A 27,517-nucleotide genomic window follows, 5' to 3' on the forward strand; every position below is an offset into this window, starting at 1 on the left:
ATACACAAAGCAAAATCCAGATCACAACATACTCCTGGAAATGAACCTCTGCCTGTCTCAATACTATGTCTCACCTTCTGGTCCTTATTATACTGTAATGCATTGATTAGAGTAAGCATAACACTCTCTATCTCCACGCTGGCATGCAAACATAATCTTCATCTGGCAGCATAACATTTTCTCTCTGACCCTTTACCACTTCTGCCTCTACCATTTATAAGTCTACTGTCATCTAGGCCTCCTACCACTGCCTGGCTGTTAAACTGAAAGGATCAGTAAAGTATTTCTATCTATCTATCTATCTATCTATCTATCTATCTATCTATCTATCTATCTATCTATCTATCTATCTATCTATCTATCTATCTATCTATCTATCTATCTATCTATCTATCTATCTATCTATCTATCTATCTATCTATCTATCTATTGTCAAAGAATAGACAATGAGCCATAAGAAGGTTTGGGGCAGCCACCCATATACTTGAACCCGGCTGCAAAATTGTCAGTTGATTGTACAATAATGTAAAGACTGGACTCCAACACAGAACTGACTTGGTTGAGGTAAAGATGGCAGTTTGAAAGGAAGGCTGAGGAAATGAAGTCATTGGTGACAGGTGGAATTTCCCTAACTGGTCTGCAGTGGAAAGGGAAAAAGGATTAACACACTCCGCCACCCCCCTGGTCTGGCGTGGAGTTACCTTAATTCTAGCCCATTAACACTAGAATTACCAGAGCCTACGAAAAAACTCGTAGATCCGGCCCACCTTAAATCGCTTCTTAAATCCGTTCACACCTCTCAGCAGCCGGCTATTCCACCCCCCCCCCCCCCCCCCCCCACCGACTTAGAACGTGCACAAACTTCTCCCAGCTCATGCCTTGATTGATTATCTGGGAGTGAAGTGGAGTTTTAGAGTGGAAGTAATAGATCGTTATTTGGAACACACGCATTTCATGTGTGTTCCGTTTCTACAGTAATCTGTGTAAACACATTGTTAAAACAGAAACTTTTTCATATTTTAGTAATAAATGTTACACAGTGTAGGCATAAACTATAGAATGTGTAAAGCTTGAGTTCCAAAGATCAAATAAACACTTTCACAAAAGCTTCAAGAACTATACAACGGTTTCTGACTCTGCAAGTACAGACGCAAACCAAGTGTAATCAAGAGTTCCCGGTTCGATCCCTACTCACTCCTATATTTGCTGTTTTCAGTAGTAAGCTGCTCTTTTTGTTAATATTATACAGTACACACATGCACTTGGTTTGCATCTGTACTTGTGCTGTTACTTAGAGAGTCAGATCGGGGGGGGGGGGGGGAGGTTAGAGCGCGTGAGCTCATTCAGTGCAGCAGGGACAACGCGCATGTTGATCTTTTGTTTCTTTCAGTACATGTGCCTTCCCTGTTTGTTTGTATATCGCTGCCTGTCTGTCTCTGTATTACGCAGTGCTCTGCCTGTCTGTGTGTTATGGATCTTGAAGAAATAAGTTATAAGGACAGTTGTTCATGTTAATTGCAGTCTCAATTGTTAAAAAAATATTTTAAAAGGAGCATCCCACATGAAAATATAACGCTCTCATTAACTGACAGTACATACCAATTTATAAATTTTATGTCCGTTTCAGGTTAAAAAGAAAAAAAGAAGTAACACTTTATCCCCAGCGGGGAATTGAACTCATGTCTGTGAGGCACAACAAAGCTATTGCGCTCTGAGAGGCAAATCTTAGCGTGCTACGCCACAGAAACCATTGTATAGTTCTTGAACCTTTTGTGAAAGTGTTTATTTGATCTTTGGAACTCAGGCTTTACACATTCTATAGTTTATGCCTACACTGTGTAACATTTATTACTAAAATATGAAAAAGTTTCTGTTTTAACAATGTGTTTACACAGATTACTGTAGAAACGGAACACACATGAAATGTGTGTGTTCCAAATAACGATCTATTATTTCCACTCTAAAACTCCACTTCACTCCCAGATAATCAATCAAGGAGAGAAGTTTGTGCACGTTCTAAGTTGGTGGGGGGATGGAATAGCCGGCTGCTGGCAGCTTGTCTTTATCAGCACATTTAGAGGACAAAAGACGCTGGCGGAGAGGTGTGAACGGATTTAAGAAGCGATTTAAGGTGGGCCGGATCTACGAGTTTTTTCGTAGGCTCTGGTAATTCTAGTGTTAAGTGCCTCCCATGTGCACGTGTGACACTATCTATCTATCTATCTATCTATCTATCTATCTATCTATCTATCTATCTATCTATCTATCTATCTATCTATCTATCTATCTATCTATCTATTATATAGTGCCTTTCACATCTATCTATCTATCTATCTATCTATCTATCTATCTATCTATCTATCTATCTATCTATCTATCTATCTATCTATCTATCTATCTATCTATCTATCTATCTATCTATCTATCTATCTATCTATCTATCCACAAATACTCAAAGAATGGTAAAAAAATAAGGTCAAAAGCAATAAGGTCAAAATTCCAAAGAATCACAAATGCATAGAACTATACAAAGAAACACCAAACTCCCAAGCATATTCAAAACTAACCACCAAGAGACCCTCTGGTGACGGGCAGACATCCCTACCTCTCGGGATGGGGTGGTTTACCCACAACATGTACAGTATGAAACATCAACAATGCACATGAAACTTAAACACAATCAATAGCACATAAACATAAATAAAATTAATTCATACAAAAGAATCAAAAGTGAAGAAAGACGACATCAAACATGAATTTGAGCTCGAGCCAAGGGAGACATTGTGACGAAGTGTCAGTTATGGCACTATGGCCATTCGGCCTGATTCCCTGAGGGTGATCCGGCTCACAGGATCCTCATTTTTGAGGACCTGAGTGGCTGGACCAGGCCAAGGGGATGCCCACGTTACTCCTGGCTGGGACACATAGATGGTCATTTCCAAGGTGTGGGACTGGACCGCGTGTCCCTAGCTGGTTGGTCGTGTGGTGGGTGCGGCAACGAGATGTACCAGTACATGCTCCCCTGACCTAACCTGACCAAGGGAGGAACACTGGCTGAGATATAACACAAATAATCACGACTGTTGTTTAAAGAAAGTTACATAAATGTGCAGTTTTCATCTTCTGTGTGCAGTCTGGCATGGAGCTCCCCTGGACCCAAGCATGGAACGTGTATGAATTACATGCGGAATTAAATGTTAAACCCTGTCTACAGTTAGGCACGCTCTGTTCCGCATGCTGCAGAGTGGAAGATCAGCGCTCAGAAATGTTACAGGGGTTCGATTTTCAAATGTGACATACTCCACGAGAAAAAAGACGCATAATGTGACTTCAGCGTTAGGCACCACTTCTTTTGAATGTCGTGGGCATTCCCTCAAGACTTCTCTGTAACAGCTCCAGCTATTCCTCCATCTCTAAGCTAACTATTTAGGAATAAAGGCCCAGGCCCCCTTGTTTGCTCCTTTATTGCTCGCCCTTCAAAATAAACATTTTGTATATCATCTACAAACACCTGCTATATTTATTACTGCTATTGCTTTGCAGACAAAAGCAGGTGTGAGAAAAGAAAGATGGATGTGCCTTTTGGAGGAGCGTTCCATATTGCTCTAACAGTCATTCCCCAGACTATTCACTCCAATGTTAAACATGTTGTTGTGAGAAACAGATATGATTTTTAATTAAGTAGCTGCCTAAGGCCGAATAAATGAAATACGCCCAAGTTTTGAAATTTGAGACTTTATATGCATGCAGAGTGTTCCTCCACATTCATTATGCATGAAAAAACCCAACCTTAATAATAAAGTTTTTGACAAGGAATGACTTTGCCAAGGGCTATTAGAATACAATCAAATGCAAAGGAAAAAAAAAATCCTCAATATGGAGGAAACATTAATTCACGAGCCTTAGTTTCAATGCCCTGGCAAATAATTTCCCTTTCTGTTCTATTTACAAGAGCCAATTTTCCTGATTAAGTTAGAGCATGTTGTGTTTATTTACTACTAGGAATATGAGAGCTTGATCAGCTTGCAAGCAATGGATTTTCATTTTGTATTTATGTTAAGCCTGTCAATTTTAACTCTGATTAGCTGTAGCGGTGATTATACATGACAATGCTCTCTAAATATGAATATGTGATTATTGCTATTGTTGTTACGACATGAAAACATAGATTACGCTTGCAAAACAAGATTATTTTTGCCTTATCTGACAAGTGTCAAAAATTTTGAAGGATTCTCGGAGCATATAGGATTAAAGTTCAACTCAGGGACCCCCACCCAACCCATCCATTAGACTCAGAGGGTCTGACTCTAAGCCTTATCTTAGACTCACTGAGTAGAACAGAAAACAAATCTTAGTTTCTCTATCAGGTGAGTAGCACCATGTCTAAAATCCAACTGACACTACCTTATTAGACCCCCTCATACTGCACTCTTGGCCCCTTGACGTTCCCATTCAACAGGCTATCATCCACACATCTACAGTGCCCTCCCATGATGGTTGGGACAAGGACACGTTACCCCTTTGACTTACCGCAAATTGCAAATCAAACAATTTAGATGTAATTAAAGTGCGTACTGCAGACTTTCATTTAAGGGGATTTGCATACATTTTGGTCCCACAACACTTTTTCTACACCGTTCCCCCATTTCAGGGCACCGTAAAGTTTGGGGGACAGCAATGGCAGGTCTATTAAAGCTATTAGTCATATTTAGGACTTTGTCACATATCTCTTTGCATAGAATGACTGATTGAAGTCTGTGATTCGTAGACCTCACCAGGTGCTGAGCATCTTCTCTGGTGATGCTCTGCCAGCCATCTTCAGCTCTGACTTGTTTCAGGGGGCTTGTCCCCTTCAGTTTTCTCTTCAGCATATGGAAGGCCTGCTCAGTTGGATTTAAATTGGGTGACTGGTTTGGCTATTCGAGAAATTTCCATTTTTGTAGCTTTGATAAACTCCTGTGTTGCCTCAGCAGTGTGTTTGGCTCATTATCTCGTTGTAGGATGACGCACCGTCAATGAGTTTGGAGGCATTTACTGGAACTTGAGCAGATCAGATGTTTCTTCACATCTCAGAATTCATTGTGTGACTGCCATCAACAGTTCCCTCTTTCATAAAGAGAAGTGTGACAGGACCTGTGGCAGCCATACACACCCAAGCCATAACACCCTCAGCACTGTGCTTGAGAGATGAAGTGGTCCGTTTAGGATCTTGGGCAGTTCCTTGTCATCTCCACATTATTCTCTTGCCATCACTCTGATGCAGGTTCACCTTTGTCTATTCTGTCCACAAGACCTTTTCCCAGAATTGTGCAGGCTCTTTTAAGTCCTTTTTTACAAAATGTAATTCGGCCATCCTGTTTTTATGTCTAACTAATGGTGTTCATCTTGCAGTGTGGCCTCTGTATTTCTGTTCATCACGTCATCTACTGATGGTTGTCTCTGACACATCCACATCTGCCCCCTGAAGACTGTTTCTGATCTGTCAAACGGGCATTTAGGTATTTCTATTTGCCATAGTGAGGATTCTTCTGTCATCGGCAATGGAGGTCTTCCTTGGCCTACCAGTTCCTTTGCGATTACTGAGCTCACCAGTTCATTCTTTCTTCTTCTTGAACTTCCAGAGAGTTAATTTAGGTTTTACTGATGTCTCTAATGGTTTTATTATTTTTGTCAGCCTCATAATGGCTTCTTTGACTTTCATGGTCAAAGTTCCTGTCCTCATGTTGAACAATGGCAACTACAGATTTCAAAGGGTTGAAGCAGGCCGAGATATCTTATGAAGCTATGAAACCCACTCTGAATGATCACAAACACCTGTGACGCCAATTACCCCAAACAATGTAGTGCCCTGAAGTGTGGGGACCATGTCAAAAAAGTGTTGTCATTTCTATAATGTGTGACCGAAATGTATGGAAATCCTCTTAAATGAAAGTCTGTAATGTGCACTTTGATCACATTGTTTGATTGTGGCGCAGAGGGTTAAATCAAAAAAATTGTCTTCGTCACAATCATTATGGAGTGCACAGTATCTCCACCAGAAATTTCAAGTCTGTCTCCCGTATCCCTGAAACAAAAGGTCTCTTGTGAGTTGTCGTTCATTCCATCCATCCATCCACTCTCTGCTGCTTATCCAGGGACCTTATATATAAAGCTTGCGTTTGCACAAAAAGAGGCTTGAAATAAACACAAGAATAAAACAATGGTATCGTCAAACAAAATAAGAATGATGTGGAGAGGCAAAGCAAAATTTGGTTGCTGATTGTGTTGGTGAGTGTGATGGTGACAAGTCAAGTCAAGTTGGGGAGCATGCACTGGTACAGTGCCTCACCCACTACACAGCGAAACAACTCGGGATCCCAGTTAGCGGTCCAGTCCCACCCTATGAAAATGACCCTCTATCTGCCACAGCCAGGTGTCACGTGGGCAACCCCTTGGCCTGGTCCAGCCACTAGGGTCCCCAACAATGAGGATCTTACGAGTCGGATCACTCTCGGGGAAACGCGCCACATGGCCGTAGTGCCGTAACTGACACTCCCTCACAATGCAGGTAATTTGCCTCATTCGGGACTCCAAAAGCAACCTCTCATTCGACACAAAGTCAAACCAATGGTACCCAAGGATTTTCCGGAGAGACACAGTACCAAAGGAGTCCAGTCTTCGTCTCAGGTCACTGGATAGCGTCCATGTTTCGCAACCATATAGCAAGACAGGAAGCACCAGGACTCTAAAGACTTGGACCATTGTACTTTTGCATAGATATCAGGAGCGCCACACATCCCTTTCCAGCGACCACATGACCCTCCTGCGCTCTCCCAATCCATCTACTGACTTCATTTTATGAGTCAACGGAGACCTGAATGTCACTGCCAAGGTAAGTAAACCTCTCAACAAGGTTCGACACTCTCTTCACAGACAGACACACTGCTGATGGCCGTGCCCAAGAAGTCATTAAAGGCCTGGCTCTTGGTTTTTATCAGGAGACTTGCAAGCCTGGACACTCAGACTCCTCATTCAGTCTCTCGAGCACCCCAATCAGAGCCTCCATTGAATCTGCGAAGATCACAGCATCGTCAGCAAAGTCAAGATCCGTGAATCTTTCTTCACAAACAGATGCCTCACAGCCGTTGGACCCCATGTCCTTGCCCAACACCCAGTCCATACAAGCATTGAATAGAGTAGGAGCAGAACACACCCCTGACGAACCCCAGAATAAACTGGGAAAAACGCTGAGGCCCTGCCACCAATCTGCACAGCTCTCACATTACCAGTGTACAGGCCAGCCATAATATCCAGCAACCTCGAGGGTATCCTACAAACCCTCAAGATGTCCCACAGGGCAGCTGGATTAACTGAGGTGAACGCTTTATGAAAATCAACAAAGGCTGCAAAGAAACTCTGCTGATATTTGCGTTTGTGCTCCATGAGTACCCTCAGTGCCAGGATGAGGTCAATGGTAGACTTCTTAGGCGTAAAACCAGACTGTTCAGGCCACTGGTAGGTGAGCAAGTGATCACGGATCCTATTGAGGACCACCCTAGCAGGCCTTTACCCGGCACCAAGAGCAGTGTTATCCCCCTGTAGTTGCTGCAATCCAGGCAATCACCCTTCCCTTTCCAGATAGGGACGACAAGTTCCATTTTCCAGTCAGTTGGGATGATGCCAGTCTCCCAAATGGAAGCAAAGATTGCTTGCAATGCCAGGAGGGCAGCCTTACCACCAGCCTGGAGAAGTTCACCCCGGATAACACAGATCCCTGCAGCCTCTCTCAGCTGGTTCACCACCTGTGCAATCTCAGTGAGACTGGGGGGTTTACAGCTAATTGGAGGATCAGCCTCAAGAACCATGGACCCAGAGATATCCAACGTCCCAGCCGGGGGATCAGCTATGAACAACTGCTCAAAGCAGCCAGCCCAGAGGGTCACAATAATATAAAATATGAAAAGTAAGAAGCTTTAAACTCCTTTGTAGAAACACCCATGTCACAGGTCACAGATTGCACAGGTCTCTGCCTTTCTCTACTATTGCACCACAAGGACAAGAAGGACAGCACTTTACAGGGGCTAAATTTGGCTTTTGATGTTGAGTACTATCATTAGATTTCTGCACATATAAATAAAGATTACTGATCTAATATACTGAATCCTGTGCTGCCTACTGCGGTGGGTTGGCACCCTGCCCGGGATTGGTTCCTGCCTTGTGCCCTGTGTTGGCTGGGATTGGCTCCAGAAGACCCCCGTGACCCTGTGTTCGGATTCAGCGGGTTGGAAAATGGATGGATGTGCTGCCTATGACCTTGTATTGGAAAAGACACATTCAAGAAATAAGTGGATTTTACACCTTATTCCCAAAGTTTTGTGGACACCTGTTCATAACACCTATATGAGAAGTTGGACATCCCATATCCTACCTCTTTACCTCTATAACAGCTTACACCCATCTGGGAAGGCTTTCCACAATATTTAGGAGTGAGTCTGTGGGAATTTGTGCCCATTCAGAAAAAAGTCAGGTAATGATGTTGGATAAGAAGACCTGGCTAACAATCAGCGTTCCAATTCATTCCAAAGATGTTCAGTAGGGTTGAGATCAGGGCTCTGTGAAGGTCACTTTAATGCCTCCATGTATTTATAGACCTGGCTTTGTGCACAGGGGCTCAGTCATTCTGGAAAAGAAAAGGACATTCTCAAACTTTGGCCACAAATTTGGAACACCACAATTGCTTAAAATATCCATCCATCCATTATCCAACCCACTGTATCCTAACTACAGGGTCGCAGGGGTCTGTTGGAGCCAATCCCAGGGTGTAAGGCAGGAAATAAACCCCGGACAGGGCACACACACACCCACACCGACATACTAGGGACAATTTAGAATCGCCAATGCACCTAACCTGCATGTCTTTGGACTGTGGGAGGAAACCGGAGTACCTGGAGGAAACCCACGCACACACGGGGAAAACATGAGAACATGCAAACTCCACGCAGGGAGGACCCAGGAAGTGAACCCAGGTCTCCTAACTGGGAGGCAGCAGCGCTACCCACTGCACCACCCTGCTTAAAATATACTGCTTAAAAAATTAAAGGAACACTTTTTAATCAGAGCATAGCATCAAGTCAATGAAACTTCTGGGCTATTGATCCGGGCAGTTAAGTAGCAGAGGGGCTTGTTAATCAGTTTCAGCTGCTTTGGTGTTAATGAAATTAACAACAGGTGCACTAGTGGGGCAGCAATGAGACGACCCCCAAAACAGGAGTGAATGGTTTAACAAGTGGAAGCCACTGACATTTTCCCTCTGACTGTTTTTTCACTCATTTTTTATTTGGCTATGGTCAGTGTCACTACTGGTAGCATGAGGCCATACCTGGACCCTACAGAGGTGGCACAGGTAGTCCAACTTCTCCAAGATGGCACATCAATACGTGTCATTGCCAAAAGGTTTGCTGTGTCTCCCAGCACTGTCTCAACGGCATGTAGGAGATTCCAGGACACAGGCAGTTACTCTAGGAGAACTGGACAGGGCACCTCGTAGAAGGTCCTTAACCAATCAGCAGAACCCACCGGTATCTGTTCCTTTGGGCAAGGAGGAACAGGATGAGCACTGCCAGAGCGTACAAAATGACCTCCAGCAGGCAGGCCACTGATGTGAATGTCTCTGACCAGACAATCAGAAACAGACTTCATGAGGGTGGCCTGAGGGCCCGACGTCCATATTTGCCATAGAATAGCAGAATTGGCAGGTCCACCACTGGTACACGCTATGCTTTTCACAGATGAGTGCAGGTTCACCCAGAGCACATGTGACAGACGTGAAAGGGTCTGGAGAAGCCATAGAGAACGTTATGCTGCCTGTAACGTCGTTCAGCATGACCGGTTTGGTGGTGGGTCAATGATGGTCTGGGGAAGCATATCCATGGAGGGACGCACAGACCTCTACAGGCTAGACAACGGCACCTTGACTGCCATTAGGTATCGGGATGAAATGGACCCACTGTCAGACCCTGTGCTGGTGCAGTGGGTCCTGGGTTCCTCCTAGTGCACGACAATGCCCGGCCTCATGTGGCGAGAGTATACAGGCAGTTCCAGGAGGATGAAGGAATCGATACCATTGACTGGGTCTCATGCTCACTCGCCTGACCTCAATCCAATAGAACACATCTGGGAGGGAAATTATGTTTTAGTCCATCCAACCAGACCAGACTGTCATGGAGCTTAGTGATGCCCTGGTCCAGATCTGGAAGGAAGCCCTTCAGGACACCATCCGTCGTCTCATTAGGAGCAGAGGCCCCCCCCCCGCCCCCCCACCTCGACATTGTCAGGCATACATACAAGCACGCGGGGGCCATACAAACTACTGAGTACGATTTGGAGTTGCTGCAATGAAATTTCGGCAAAATGGACTAACCTGCCTGCCACATCATTTTTTCCCTTTGATTTTTGGGGTGTCTTGGAATTCAGCCCTTTGTAGGTTGAGCATTTCCAATTCCATTTCCATGATACGATGTGGCATCCTTTCATTCCTAACACATTACCCAGTCCATATCAGTAGAGATATCCAGCAGGTTTTGTTTTCCCATTGAGATCTGATATGTTTTCAAAGTGATCCTTTAATTTCTTTGAGCAGTTTATCTTTGTATGCTGTAGTATTAACAGTACCCTTCACTGGAACCAAGAGACCTCATCCAAACCATGAAAAACGACCCCAGGCCATTAGTCCTCCTCCACCAAAAGCTCTATGAAGTCTGGAAGGTAGCATTCTACTGGCAGATGCCAAAGCTAGAGATGTCCATCAGACTGCCAGATAGTGAAGCGTGATTCATCACCCCAGAGGAGATGTTTCCACTGCTCCAGAGTCTAATGGTGTTGTGCTTCACACCACTCCAGGTAATGCTTTGCATAGTACACAGTCATCTTAGGCTTGTATGCCGCCATTGGAAACCCATTTCATGGATCTCATGATGCTGATGTTGCTTCCAGGAGTCTGCAGTGAGTAATTCAACAGAGGATAGGTGGCCCTGCTGTGTGAGTTTTTATGGTCGAAACATCGTGCCTGAGCTGTTTTTACTCCTCAACGCTTCCTTAGTAATAGTACATACAGCTGCCCTAGGCAGAGCTAGCAGAAATTTCACTTACTGACTTATGGCAAAGGTGGCATCCTATAAAAGTGCCATGTTTAAAATCACTGAGCTATTTAATACGACCCACTTGACAGTCAATAGACATTGCTTGGCTGTGTCTTGATTTTATACACCTGTGAAAAATGAGTGCAGCTGAATCTCCTGAACTCAGTCATTTGGAGTGGTCTTCACATACTCTTCATCTTATTAATGACTGGCGTGGTGGCTAATCAGTGGCTCTTGAGACACCGAGCGAGGAGCCTGAGTGTCTGGGCTTGTGAGTGTCCTGATAAACGCCAAGAGCAAGGCATTTAATGACCTCTTGGGAACAGGCATCAGCAGTGTGTCTGTCTGCGGAGAGAGTGTTGACCTTGTCGAGAGGTTTACTTACCTCAGCAGTGACATTCATGTGTCTTGTGACTCTTCCTATGAATTCAGTAGATGGATTGGGAGGGCATAGGGGGGTCATGTGGTCACTAGAAAGGAGTGTGTGGTGCTCCCGATATCTATGCAAAAGGATGAAGGTCCAAGTCTTTAGAGTCCTGGTGCTTCCTGCCTTGCTATATGGTTATGAGACATGGATGCTATCCAGTGACCCGAGATGAACACTGGACTCCTTCAGTACTGTTTCTCTTCTTGGGAACCACCAGCTTGACTCTGTTTCAAATCAACGATTGCTCACGGAGTCCCAAATAAGGCACATTACCTGCATTGTGAGGGAGCATCAGTTACGGCACTACGGCCACGTGGCGCAATTCCTCGAGGGTGATCCGGCTCAGTATCCTCATTGTTGAGAAATTGAGCAGCTGAACCAGGGTCAGAGGGTCATTTCCGGAGGGTGGGACTGGACCGTGTGTCTGCCTGGGGTGTTGCCTACCAGGATCCGGAGCTGTTTCATCATGTGGTGGGTGCAGCAACGTGCTGTACCTGTGCATGCTCCCCAATCTGACCTGACCTGACCTGTGGTGGCTAAGAAACTTCACTGGTATCTTGAAGGTTGCCGGTTCAAATCCCATTACTGCCAAAAGATATTTGACTCCATTGGGTCCTTGAGCAAGGACCTTAACACTATAATTACCAGAGCCTATGAAAAAACTTGTAGATCCGTCCCACCTTAAATCATTTCTCACCTCTCCGTCAACTTCTTTTGTCCTTTAAATGTGTTGATAAGCAGCAAGCAGTCTGCTATCACATCCCCCCACACAGTTTTCTCAGCTCAGGTCTGTTTACCTGCTTGTCAGTTGCTTGGAGTTGTATAGAGTGAGAGTCAAGCAAAATAACACCTTTTATAAATACTATATATCGTTATTTGGAACACATGCATTTCATGTGTGTTCCGTGTCTACAACGATCTATGTAAACACATCGTTAAAAAAGAACCGTTTTTCATGTTTTAGTAATAATTGACAAAATGTAGACATGAAGTTTATAATGTGTGAGGCCTGAAGTCCAAATATCAAAGAAACACTTTCACAAAAGGTACAAATATAACAGAACAAGTGTGCTTTTATTCAAAAATATAAATGCAGAAAAACAACACGTGTTAGGGTACGACATTGACACATGTTTATTACAACTGCTTATGTGGTGCAACGGTATCAACTGTTGACTGGTAATCAAAGCTTCATGGGTTCGATCCCGGATGAGTCCGTTTTGAGAAGTGAGCTGCTCTTATTCTTACTATTTTAGAATAAAAACATACATTTGCTGTGGTGGGTTGGCACCCTGCCCGGGATTGGTTCCTGCCTTGTGCCCTGTGTTGGCTGGTATTGGCTCCAGCAGACCCCCGTGACCCTGTGTTTGGATTCAGCAGGTTGGAAAATGGATGGATGGAACATACATTTGATTTCAGTCTGTAACAGCCGATGTAAATGTATGATACTTGTAAAGGTTAGCTTTGTTTTTTTTTTTTATTATTATTCAGTTTCATTCTCTCGCGTTTGTTTGTTTTTTCTTCATCCTTTAAAGCACTTTGAGCTACATCATTTGTATGAAAATGTGCTATAGAAATAAATGTTGTTGTTCTGCAGGCAGGAAGACTGGCAGCTCTCCTTACTTGATGTCACTTCCGGTATCCACCCACCTGGGCCCGCCTTTTCCTCCCTGCATACATCATAACCAGAAGAACCACCAGCATTGCCATTTGAAAATACATATTGTATGTACGATGACTGTCTAGGGCAAAGCCACCTCAGATGTCTCACTAAGAAGTAACAGCTGCCAAATCCTGCATAACAAATAATATTTTGCTAATGTCTATTGCTATTAAGAGGCACAGCTTTTGCAGTCTGAGATGTATTCATTTTTTGCTTTCTCTATAAACTGAATACATTTGCTCAGTTTGTTAAAAATAAGTAATACTCAGTAATTCCTTTCTTTTAATTTGAAAGGTTTGACTTGTCAAGCTTCACGTGCCACACACCAGAATAGGTGCCAACCTCTCCTGCCTCCCATCGCCTTTTTGTCTTGAATTTTTAAAGCCTCCTTTGGCACTCATGCAATCTCTTGTTCTGTCAAGGTTGAGTACCAAGGCCAACGCATGTATAACCCACCTGCACGGTGAGATAAGAGGAGTCTAAGCAAGTCATCGCTCTTCTTGCTTTGCTGCGACACTGACAGCAAGGACAGATGACTACAAGGAGCCTTAAATTTACAAGCCTCTCACCTTTGATTCTTATCAGCTTACTCAGAAGTGCAGCAGTGTGCGGAACTGCTTATTTCTTGGATGGCTGCTTACATGCTAGGATGTGAGGGGATCCATTCAGCCGTCTCTAGATATTGGGTCAATAAGGGGAATTCAAATTGGACCCTCTTAAATATGGTTGCAGTTAAAATCTTGATTGTGGTGCTTCAAAAAGCTAGAAGTGCACTTGCCCTCAGTGAATAATGAGGCTAAGAGACCCTGGTGGCACATTGTAACTGGGAAAAAGTAAAAAAAAAACTGTAAAAAGGAATATCAAATATTGGAAAGAAAGAAAGTTGCCTCTGCAATAAAAATGAAAAACACTAACGAGTAAAACTTGTGGAATGTCTGAGCTGGTTATGATTTGCTTCTACACAGGCACTGAGCAAGCATCACAAATAAAAGAGGTTTCCTGAATGATATCTTATGGGAGAGGCACTTCTCGATTTGTCTGGACACACAACGTGCAATTTGAAGAAACTGTGGTCACGTGACACTGCATGATAAAACGTTAGAACATTAGAGCAAGACACACAGTAAAACAAACATTGATATTCAGTTTGTCACCTAGAAGGGATGGAACCACAGTCACTTCACAGTTTGATAATAACATGCGAGGGTTTCATTGGCAATTGAATGAGCCAACAGGACAAAAATTCAAATGTGGTGCAATTAGAATGAAAGAAATACAAGAAATAAGTAGCTTCATGGGCGGCACGGTGGCATAGTGGGTAGCGCTGCTGCCTCGCAGTTGGGAGACCTGGGGACCTGGGTTTGCTTCCCGGGTCCTCCCTGTGTGGAGTTTGCATGTTCTCCCCGTGTCTGCGTGGGTTTCCTCCAGGTGCTCCGGTTTCCTCCCACAGTCCAAAGACATGCAGGTTAGGTGGATTGGCGATTCTTAATTGGCCCTAGTGTGTGCTTGGTGTGTGGGTGTGTTTGTGTGTGTCCTGCGGTGGGTTGGCACGCTGCCCGGAATTGGTTTCTTGTGTTGGCTGGGATTGGCTCTAGCAGACCCCCGTGACCCTGTGCTCAGATTCAGCGGGTTGGAAAATGAATGGATGGATGAAGTAGCTTCATAATGCAGCAGATTGACCAATGGAAAACTATGGAAACCAAAGGTTCAAGTCCACTCCATAGATAGATAGATAGATGAAAGGCACTAGATAGATAGATAGATAGATAGATAGATAGATAGATAGATAGATAGATAGATAGATAGATAGATAGATAGATAGATAGATAGATAGATGAAAGGCACTATATAGATAGATAGATAGATATCTAGATAGATAGATAGATAGATGAAAGGCACTATATAATAGATAGATAGATAGATAGATAGATAGATAGATAGATAGATAGATAGATAGATAGATAGATAGATAGATAGATAGATAGATAGATAGATGGATGAAAGGCACTATATAGATAGATAGATAGATAGATAGATAGATAGATAGATAGATAGATAGATAGATAGATAGATAGATAGATAGATAGATAGATAGATAGATAGATAGATAGATGAAAGGCACTATATAATAGATAGATAGATAGATAGATAGATAGATAGATAGATAGATAGATAGATAGATAGATAGATAGATAGATAGATAGATAGATAGATAGATAGATAGATAGATAGATAGTATACCAGCATTTCTCAACCTTTAAGTATTTGCGACCCGAGTTTTCATAACAGTTTAATCGCGGCCCCTAATGTATTTTCAAAGGAGCCCACTAATATCTTTTTTAATTAATGATATATCATAGATGCATATTTTATTATACCTACTTAACTTTTATCGACATTTATCTAACTCTGTATTTATTTTTCTAGTATCAGAATGTAGTTTAAGTTCATTTGTTTTGGTTTCAATAGATGTATTTTTCATATTTTCAATTCTTGTTTTCTTTTTTTCACATCTTCAAGCCCCTCCCATTTTGTTACCTTTTGCTCCCCTCAGGGGTGCCCGCCGCACAGATTGAGAACCACTGATGTACAGCGCATCACTTTTTCCACATTTTGTGATGTTACAGCCTTTTTCCAAAATGGATTAAATTCATTTTTTTCCTCAGAATTCTACACACAACACCCCATAATGACAACGTGAAAAAAGTTTACTTGAGGTTTTTGCAAATTTATTAAAAATAAAAAAACTGAGAAAGAATTTACATGTCATGGCTCCAAATTTGTTTGCAATGGAATCTGCACCCCTGAGATTGATCAGAGCAATCATTTTCCCAATAGCAACACATGACTATATAACCTGAAACAGACAGAAAGGTGAAAGATTGATGCATTTGAACCTGCTTTGCATGGTATGACCTTCAAATGTTTGTGTTGCACCATTAGTTGGAATGACAAATGCAATGCATTTCATGATTACACACTTTACAAATTACATTTCAAAAGATGGTACATTGCATAAATGTGAAATCATCTAAGTGGACTAGCTGTGCTTCCTGTCTAAAATGGGTTGAAATCTAACTAGCATAGATCTTAGTGTTAACATCTGCATTGCACCATGTGCTGGAATGTACTTTGTAATGCATCTAGTAATATAGGATGGCATTGTGGTCCAGTGTTAGTGCTGCTGCCAGACCATAAGGAGACCAGAGTTTACGTCCCAAGTCCCCCCTGTGTGGAGTTTGAATGTTCTCCCTGTTTCTGCATAGGTTTCCTCCAGTTGCTTCCAATTTCCTTTCATAGTGACATGTCAATCCTAAGTTGGTCCTAGTGTGTATTCGGGATGTGTGTGTGTGTGTTTGCCCTGCAATGGAGTGGTGCTCTGTTCAGGGTTTGTTCCTGCTTTGCACCCTATGCTACCTGGGATAGACTCCAGCAGACCCCCGTGACCCTTTTCTGGACTAAGCGGGTTAGAAACTAACTGATTGTAGTACTATAATGCATTTCATTTGTCATTCCAACAGACGGTGCAACACAAACATTTGTAGTAATAAAATGCTTGTCATTTGTAACAATTTGTTTGGCATTGTGTGGAGTACAAGTTCAGGGAGGTTCTGCTCAAGCTTTAAAACACACTGGTGAGGCCTCATCTGGAGTCCTGTGTGCAGTTTTGGTCTTCAGGCTACGAAAAGGACATAGTAGCACTAGAGAATGTCCAGAGAAGAGCAACTGGGCTGATTCAGGGCTACAGGGGATGAATTATGAAGAAAGATTAAAAGAGCTGAGCCTTTACAGTTTAAGCAAAAGAAGATTAAGAGGTGACATGATTGAAGGGTTTAAAATTATGAAGGGAATTAGTTCAGTGGATCGAGACTGTTATTTTAAAATGAGCTAATCAAGAACACGGGGACAGAGTTGGAAACTTGTTAAGGGTAAATTTCGCACAAACATTAGGATGTTTCCTTTACACAGAGAACCACAGATACTTGGATTAAGCTACCAAGTAGTGTGGTATACAGTAGGACTTTAGGGACCTTCAAAACTCGACTTGATGTATTTTTGGAAGAATTAAGTTGATAGGACTTGTGAGCTTTGTTGGGCTGAATGGCTTCTTCTCGTATAGAGTGGTCTGATGTTCTAATTTGACATTCTAACAGATGGTGCATTACAAATATTAGCACTGCTTTTACGAATCTCATACCAAACAGCCTATAACAGTGCACAGACACTTGTCCCTTTATTAAGGTGGATGAACACATTTTAAAAGTATCATATAAATACATTCCTTGCTTTATTTTGGCCACAGAATTGGACAGATCATTTCTAGGCTAAAGCCGCACACCTTCTAGTCATTCCAGACAGGAAGATTTAGGTCTTCCTTTTTCTGTCGCTGCTATCAAAGTCACCATTTTCTGTTCTTTTTGCTCTCTGAGCCATTTCTTTGCTAATTAAAAAAAGGGCTTGATGCAGATAGAGTCTGGGAGTTTCTTAGATGTCGATTAAGTATGCTGGGGGAGATATCCTGCTAAAGAAATAAATTTAGATCAGTCAGGAGCACAGTAATGCACTGGTGATTTCTGCAAAGTCGCCTGGTAACCAAGGTTAGCAAAGGACGGAGGGGGCTGGGGGAGCCAACTTGTCTTTGTAAGCAATGTAAAGGGCTGGCCTTCCATACTTCATTAATGTCGTCTTTCATCCAAGGGTGAACGGCTAAACAGTATCTTCTGAGCACGAGTGGAAGAAACAGCATTTTTTCCAGAATTGTTTTTTTTATTTTGCAAATATAATTGATTTCAGGTTATAGCTACAGCAAGGCAGAATAATAATGATACTGTTTTACTCTGTGTAAGTAGTTTATAAAAATTCTGTAGCCTCAGGGCAAAAATAGGTATTATCTTGTTATATGGGTTTAGTTATTTTCAATAATTCTGAATAACCTTAGTCACCAAGTGCTTTTCTATTACTGCTCTTAAACACCACATGCATTTTGAGTGTGTCTGTGTGTTATGCACAGTGTAGCGTGATGGAATGGCAAGCTGTTCAGCTGCCCTCGGCCCAATGCTGCTGGGATTGGCTCAGTCCTTTTCTGTTCTGTCCATCCTTCCTAAAAAATGTGTATTCCTCTATGCTACACTCACCCCCATCTTTGTTATTTAGCCAGGTTTCCGTTATTGCTATCCTCTTTAATAAAATCCCTGTGTGCGTCCAGGTGTCCGTGTGTGTGTGTCTTCTGGTGAAGGTGCGCATGCGCGGGGCACGGTGCGATGCGCGATATGACTGTCAGAGAAAGTTACAGGCGTTTTACGGAAATACAAACCAGTATTACTGCGAGAGGAAATTAACGGTACAGTGACGCATATTACAGCCACATAGAAGCCAGTATTACTGTCAGAGGAGATTAAAGGCATATTACCGACGCGCATGCCTGTATTACCGCCAGAGAAAATTAAAGGTATATTACGGACGTACAAGCCAGCGAACGTACAAGACGGTATCCTTCAATAAGGGTGCGCACAAAAAGGCGAGCCTCAAAAGGGCAACCTCAATTGGGCGCAGCGAATAAAGGCGCGCGTAAATAAAGATCTGCACCTTTGTTGCTCTTCACATATTCCAGAGCCATTTGAACTAAATTATCTACGAACGCCTTTATTTGCCTCACTCAATTGAGGTCGTCCTTTAGAAGCTCGCATTTTTATGCGCGCCCTTATTGAATAGAGCCGTACAAGACAGTATTACTGTCACAGAAAATTAAAGACACACAATACACGGCGGCAGCCCACAAAGAACGGTCAGCTCAGTAAGTGAACATCAACAAAAGAAAGGCTGAAAGAAAGAAAAATACGACCAACAAAAAGAATGAGGTCAAGGTCCCTTGCCATTTAATATAGACTGTTCCTACTAATGTTTATGCACTACTGTTCTAGCGCCCGTTATTGTAACGGGCTAAATGACTAGTAATATCATAATTATGCTCTGCTACATACAACTCCAACTCACTTACCTTATTTTTGATACTTCTAGCATTAAGGCAAGCTATTTTTAATGTGTTACTCCTTCTACATTTAAATGTTTCCTTAGAATTTACATCCATCATTCCATCCATTATCCAACCCGCTGAATCCGAACACAGGGTCACGGGGGTCTGCTGGAGCCAATCCCAGCCAACACAGGGCACAAGGCAGGAACCAATCCCAGGCAGGGTGCCAACCCACCGCAGGACACACACAAACACACCCACACACCAAGCGCACACTAGGGACAATTTAGAATCACCAATCCACCTAACCTGCATTCCTAGAAGGACTGTGGGAGGAAACCGGAGCGCCCGGAGGAAACCCACGCAGACACGGGGAGAACATGCAAACTCAACGCAGGGAGGACCCGGGAAGCGAACCCAGGTCCCCAGGTCTCCCAACTGCAAGGCAGCAGTGCTACCCACTGCGTCACCGTGCCACCCAGAATTTACATTACTATGCATTTTTTTTTCTACACTATTGTTTGTTGCTCCATGTATAGATCTAAACCTGGCCTGTCCTAAACTCCCTGCACCCCCATTTCCTAGTTTAAACAAATCCTCAACTAGCCTACACATACGCCTCCCCAATACATTGGTGCCCCTCCAGTTCAGATGTAACCCGTCACAGTGGAACAGGTCCCATCTGTTCCAAAAGGAGTCCCAATGCTTCATAAACCTATACCCTTCTACTCTGCACCAAGATTTGAGCCACACGTTAAGCTTTTTAATCTCCTCAATCTTACCTGGACTGGCGCGTGGCACAGGCAGAACTTCAGAGAAGACTACCTTGTCAGTTCTGCTCCTCAGCTTGGCACCTAACTTCTTCAATTTGGATTGCAGAACTGACAGACTACCCTTATGTATGTCATTTGTTCCAACATGGACAATGACAACTGGATCCACCCCCGCTCTGGCCAAGAGCGTATCCACCCTTCCAGGGAGGTCCCCCACTTGTACACCCGGAAGTCAACACATCGTGCAAGACTGTCTCTCTTTGGAGCACACCTGCGCTTCAATCCCCCTAATGATTGAGTCCCCAACTATCACTACCTCTCTCTTTTTGGGAACTGGTTTTGAGGTGGCCCGTTGGGGCTCCTCATCCCTGCATACCACCTTAGAATAATCAGAGACACCGTCCAGCTCTGCAAGGACATGATAACGGTTTGACACTTCTAATTCTGGGGTTGATGCCCCCGGGTAGTGTGCACCCTTTGCCTTACACCTTGTGACCGTGACCCACCTATTTCAACCTGTCTGGTCTGGAATCTCCTCCCGCGCCACCTTGGGGGTGCACACTATCTCTCTAAAAGACACCTCGGCCAAGTCCGCCAATTCTCTATTACAAGGCAGGTCAGCCAACTCCTCCTCCAGTTCAGCGACCCTGAGCTCGAGGTGCTGGATCAGCTGACATCTCTTGCAGATGTAGCCCTCATAGACAAGTGGCTCTTCCAAACCGTCATCTAAAAACTCCGACATCCAACAGGACTTGCATTGCACTGACCTCATTATTAAAATGTGATTTGGGATTAGTAAACTGCCTTAACTTTTTTTTTTTTTTTAAATTAAATTTCTTCTTCTTTTGACTGCTCCTTAACTCTTTTAGGGCTAATTATTTTTTTTCTTTTCTCCCAGGGCTGAATATTTTTCCAAAAACTAACATTTTTTAAAAAAGAACACAAAGCAATTGTTTAACATATCAAATCAACAAAAAATATTTACTTTTGACAAATGTTACTGTCTTGCATGTTGTATGAGCCTGCATACTCTATGATTTCACATACATATCACATACATTTTACACAGTAAAGTCTGATCTCGCTCAAAGCAGCCAATTTCAGTCATTGCCACATTGCACTCCTTACAATACGTGTTGCTTTGGTGCCTATTTTTCAATTGCCTGTTGCTGCACTTTCTAACATATATTGTTAGTGTGTACTGTAGAGAGACAAGTCACCCATTTGCCATCATGCCATGCCACTGCCACCAAGTTTTCTGCCTGCATGAAAACCGTATTGTCACCTCTTTTCATCTTCTGAAACTTTATGAACTTTATGTATGGCATTATAGCCTGGCTCACCCCATGGGATTTGCTTCTGTTTATTACAGAATTGAATAAAACTTTGCAGCAGCATGTACCTATCACCACGCTGCATAACCTGTCCAAAGCCACCAGGGGACAAAACACGTTTGGACCAATGCTCCCTGAAGTTATATCACCAGTTCTGTCCCATCTCTATTTGTAATGCCACAGCGCGCTTCATCTCGTCTTTTGTTGTGGGTTTCCACTTTGAAAAACGAGAATGCGATGCAAACACAGCGCGCGATTCAAAAAAAATCTCTGCCTACCTGTTTGTCTCGTCTGACAGTAGCTGAAAAGCAGCATCAGGAGAGAGCAGCCTGAAGTACAGCAGCTGGTGATCTGTCGTGTCCAACAGCAAGCCATGCCGTCTTGTAAACTCCGGTAGCCAGATCGGCTCTCAACGGATCAATGTCTGTGTATTTATCCCATGCGAACCTTGCCGTAGATGCATTGGCTGCTCGAAGGCACTCAACTGGCAGCAGATCTGCTGGCGCCGCATCGGCTGGTGTCTGATCAGCTGATGCCGGCTTCTCACTCTCTTACTCGATCTCCTGATCACTGCCAATAAAATCCGATTCTGAAAAATCAAGAGTCCGACTCTGCGATAATGCACAAAACATCGCCTGCCGAGTGTTTTCTTTTCTGCACTTGCTTCGCTCCCTTGTCACATGTCGATGCCATCTTGCCATTGTTTACATTTCGCAACTCACGCACACGCAAGGATTATTTGCCGAGTCAACGAGTCTAGCATTCCTCCAAGCACAGAGAGAATGCCTGTGACGTGACAGTGAGATTTGTCGCCATTAACAGCTGATTGTCGCCCCCTATCCCTGGATGTCGACTTTTGTCGACATTCGCCTTCAACCCCTCCTGTCGACAAAAGTCGACATCCGCCCTAAAAGAGTTAACTTAAATGGTATAACTATGATCTGCTACAGATATTTTACACCTTCTGTCCCCTTAAGCTCCTGTACTGTTCTCCCTCTCAGCTGCCTGTTATTTGTCTTTCTACGAGGTTAACTTTACTTTTCTCTGTCTCTTCTCAGAAGCACTTCTGGGTCAAGGACTATAAAAAGGAATGGTGGAGACCCAGTAGGGAGCCGGAGTTGGGAGGGAGTGTGACGGAGCTGCTGGGAGGAGAAAAGGAGAGAATTGTTGTATTGATTTATTCTGTATTTGGTGGATGTGGTGCTTTGGAGGCACTATTGATAAGAAAAACATTAAAATTCGTCTTAGTGCTTTTAAACTTGTGTCCAGAACATCTGTCTGTTGGGTATCATGGGGCAACAGCGCCCTCTAACGTCCACACTCTGCACTTGCGCTCCTACTATATATAATGGTGATTAGCAGTTCCCGCCATCAATTACGGATGCAGACGATTCCTCACCTGTGCACATAAGTGAGGAAACCACCCACCTCACGTAGCGCCCGAGAACCACTCCGGCCACACTACCATGTCCCCTCTATCAGCCGTGAGTGCGGTGATTATCTATTTAAAAACTGGGCTTTTCCATCTGAGCCGTGGACCTGCTATACCACACTCAGACTTAACAGCGTTCATGATTACAGCCGAGCAAGGAGTTAGCACAATTCGGGATTCCACACTTAACCGAAAAGAACAAATTCTTGACTCACAAAAGCAGAGACAATTGATAGAGAGGAAGTGCGGGGAACAGATTGGACAGCTAGCAGTAACAACAGCTTCACCATTTACAAAACACAGAAACCTTTGCACTCTTTCCTTAACAACAACAATGTGTTTCTCATATGGCCCAAACTCACATTAGGAATGGGTCAATGGTGTTTTGACAGCCCCCCAGCCTTGACTCTTTAAGAAGTCAAGAAAAAACTCCCACCCTAAAAAAAATATATAAAATCTATAGGGAAAAAAAAAACTGGAAGAAATCCTGGGAAAGGCAATTCAGAGAGAGACCCCCTTCCAGGCAGATTGGGCAAGCGATGGGTGTCAAAAAATTTTGTAAATACAACACACAAAACAGAACACAAGTACTGTAATCCTCTTCACTATCATAACCACCTCAGAAAGTGCAACACAACAATAAAAACGACTTTGTTCTTGCATTGTGCTCCTCAGCAAGTGTTGTTGCACATCAACATGACTCTCGAGGTGAAACGATACCACTCACTAAATACAGAACTACCACATATGAAGAACAGATTTGTTCAAATACATCAAAAGCAAAGTAGAAACTAATGAACATAAATGAAAAACAACAGCATCTGTCCATCAGCTTAATGTAGAACCACAACCAGATTGTAGAAAAGGAGTCAGACAAGCCAGACACAGTCAGAGTCCTGGAGTTCTCAGACAACATGCCGCTTCCTTCCTATTGGCCATTCTACAGTTGAGTCAGTGCTGGGGCTGCCAATCAGATGAAAGGACCCTTCTACCCAATGATTCCAGTGCTCCTGTATCTAAGATGACTTTTCCATAGTCAAGCAAACAACTTGGCAGTAGATCAGTGGCACTGAGTGCCACATGAGTGTACCGAGAAGAGGAAGAATAGGTGAGGGTTAGTAACAGCTTATAAAAATGGTATTACTTATAATTTAGTACTCATGACTAACAACAGAGATGTAGTATGCACAGCTAATCAGCAGCTCTAGTCAGGGTATTCAACAAATATACCCATGCAATGCTGGGTACTTTGGCTAGTAAATAGAATAAAGAGAAATATTGTAAATCCCAGTGGCCTCACTGCTTAAAGGGTCACAGTCAGATTGTTAAATTATATTAATTGAGACATCAACACATACAGTGGTTTCTGAAAATATTCAGACCCCTTCATTTTCTACATACTTTATGGTGATTAAATTAAATTTTCAATGGATAAATTCGCCATGCTTGCCCATTAATCTACACAATGACAAAATGGAAATGTTTTCAGGAAGATTTGCAGATTTATTAAAAATCAAAAACTGATGCATCTCATTCCTAGAAATTTTCAGACCCTTTGTATAATCCTTTGAATCTTTGGTAATCCAACACCAAAAGCAAAGTAGAAAGCCACTTGAGATGTTAATGTGATATCATCTACTGTTAAATTCTGCTCCGTACTTCTAAAATTTTTATTTTTATATTGTATTGAGGATTTGTTCTGTTATGTGTATTGTATTGTATTGTATTGACCCCCTTCTTTTGACACCCACTGCACGCCCAACCTACCTGGAAAGGGGTCTCTCTTTGAACTGCCTTTCCCAAGGTTTCTTCCATTTCCCCTACAAGGTTTTTTTGGGAGTTTTTCCTTGTCTTCTTAGAGAGTCAAGCCTGGGGGGCTGTCAAGAGGCAGGGCCTGTTAAAGCCCATTGCGGCATTTCTTGTGTGATTTTGGGCTATACAAAAATAAATTGTATTGTATTGTATTAATGTGGCCCAGTTTGTAAGTAATGGCAAACAGAAACTTGGCCATTTAAACCTAAATATATAAGGAGGAGGATTTTGAAATAATCCCTAATGCAAGTGTCAGTCTTAGAAAGTTAATGTTTAATGTTAAATTCATATAATATTTGCTTACTTTCTATAGAATGTCAGATTCTCAACGTTACCAAGCTATGGTACAGTCTTTCACCCCCTGTGAGTTAACAGACATAGAACTTTCTTAGCTATATCTGAAGAACAGAGTGTCAATTAAGCCAGTTAGGAAATAGTCTTCCTGCTAGCATGGACCATTAGATATGTTTGCAAACAGGTGATGGCATACAGTTTTCTGACCGTGCCTAAAGTGCCTCAAATATGACTGTATGACCAAACTTAGAGAAACGAAACAAGATTTATAAGCCTCAAATAGAACTTTTATTAAACAAGAACTTTTCTTTGCTTTCTAATATATTTTTTTTCTCTATTTTTATGTGAACTGTTTTGCTTTAAATTTTACTAACACTTTGAAAACAAAGTTATTTTTTCTGTGGATTTATTTGATCATGTGTCACACTGGTGCTTGAATCATCCTATAAAGCAGACAATTTGGTAATTTTGGATAAACGCAGTGTGTTTTTGTGATATTTCCTTCTAGTTATCCTTTACCAACTGGATATACACGCGTATAAGTCAGGTCTTCAAACCCGAAAATTCAATAATAAAATCAGACCCTGACTTATACGCCTGTTCAAAAATACAACACTTATTATTATTTTTTTTACATCATCTTGCTTCCACCAATCACACACCAGTTTCTCAGACACATCGAATTTTGTTGCAGCAGCACAGTTACCAATTTCTTTCACCACTTCAATGACTTTTAATTTAAAACCAGCTTCATATTTTCTTCTGATTGAACGCTCCATTGTAGATAAGGGATGCTCTTATGATAAAGGTGTATGATACAAAAAACACAAAACAGTGCAAACGTCACTTCGGAATAGTTTGGGTATTACCGTGTGGTCACATAGGCAAAATGCATAGAAAAAAAAGGCAGTGTGCTCCGTGGTTACTCTCTCAGGTGGGCATTAGCATATCATAATCTTTTGGACCAATAGCATGAGTTTTCTGCATTCGACTTATATGACCGACATTATAAAATACCGGAACTTATACAGTAAAATCAAGCCCCAACTTATCCGTGGGAGAACTTAAACGCAAGTATATACGGTATTTTTTTCAAGGATATGTGTACTCATCAGGTTTGTTGTCGGGTTGTCCTACTGTTGCGCCTTAAGATTAACACACACACATAGACATACACATACACACAGACCCTAACCACAACAGTGCCCTATGAATGACACACACACAGCTGGTTAATCTCTAGCACTTCAAACCACACCAGTGGCTTATGAATAACACATATCAGAACTTGTCACTCTCTTATTACATCACTTATTATCTTATTATTGGCACGAACAACATATGATGTTTTAAATATATCTCAGACCTAAATATTACTTTGGTCTCTAGGGATATATTCAAACATACAAAGACACAAAATCCTTGGCTGTAGGCCATTTATCAACCAAGAATGTCTTACTTTATGTACTCTTCCCTACTATTGGGTGGAGATCACACCCTCAGTCTTAATAAACCTTGCAGTTCCGAGCGTATGGCAAACTTCCAACTGCTCCAGGTGCTCTTAATATATACTGTACCTTATTACCTCAACCACTGTAAATATGAAGACAAAACATAGAAAGTTAAAAGCAGTGTTGGTATTTATTACATGACTAATAATGCCAAATAGAACAAGGAATAATAGAAATTAAGACTGAGGATAAAGTCTGGATATAGTCTTTAGGAAAAGCTTACGAAAAAATAAAGATGTCAAAGATGAATGTCCCAGGTGGCTTGTGATCTAGCACTCAAAGTTGTTCATGAAATGCTTTGCTGACGATCAGATGAAAATGGCCACACATTGCTGGCGCTCTCTTCTGACGTCGCTATTCTGTCGCCGCTGTTTCTTCTTCTGACATCGCTTTGTCCTCTTCTGACAAGGCATATTTATTATAAAATTCTATGTGGGGGTTTCACAACATGTGATTGTTAGATATTCCAATTGGTTGGCTGTCAATATGTTGGATGAATTTGCTCAAACTCTTTAATCTGTTTGAGCACATCCTTTTTCCCAAGCAATAGAGTTTTTGATGTTTTAACAATTTAGTCCTGGTGCCCTTCCCTTCACAGTTGATAAAATCATCAATACAGCTTGAGGCATCTCCTGAATTCCTGCTCAGTTCAAGCAAATGGTACTATGATTGATACTGGTACAATTCAGGAAAACAGATTGCCTTGATGTTAAACTGCCCATGCAAGTGTACTGTATTTAAGTTTGTCTGTTGTATTGTCTTGAGCAAAATATATATACCAAAATTTGCAAATTTCGCACACCACAACACACAGCTACACCCAAGCTTAATTGGAAGCCACTAGAAAGACCCAAACACAGAGGTTATGTGGTTGTACTTTCTGGTTCTTGTAATGATTCTTGCAGCAGCGTTTCAAATTAAATGAAAGTTACACATAGACTGGTGTGACCACATTCAAGTGGCCAGTCCTACTAGAAAGAAACACATAAATGAATTGGTTGACGAAATGCTACTACTGGATAGATCTACCACAATGTCATCCGTCCTCATCTTAGTTCATCATTCCTCCATTTTTGACACGGTTAACACTAGAATTACCAGAGCCTATGAAAAAACTCAGATTCGTCCCACCTTAAATCGCTTCACACCTCTCCGTCAGCGTCTTTTGTCTTGTAAATGT

This window comes from Erpetoichthys calabaricus, chromosome 1 (assembly GCF_900747795.2).
Source record: "Erpetoichthys calabaricus chromosome 1, fErpCal1.3, whole genome shotgun sequence".
Lineage (NCBI taxonomy): Eukaryota > Metazoa > Chordata > Cladistia > Polypteriformes > Polypteridae > Erpetoichthys > Erpetoichthys calabaricus.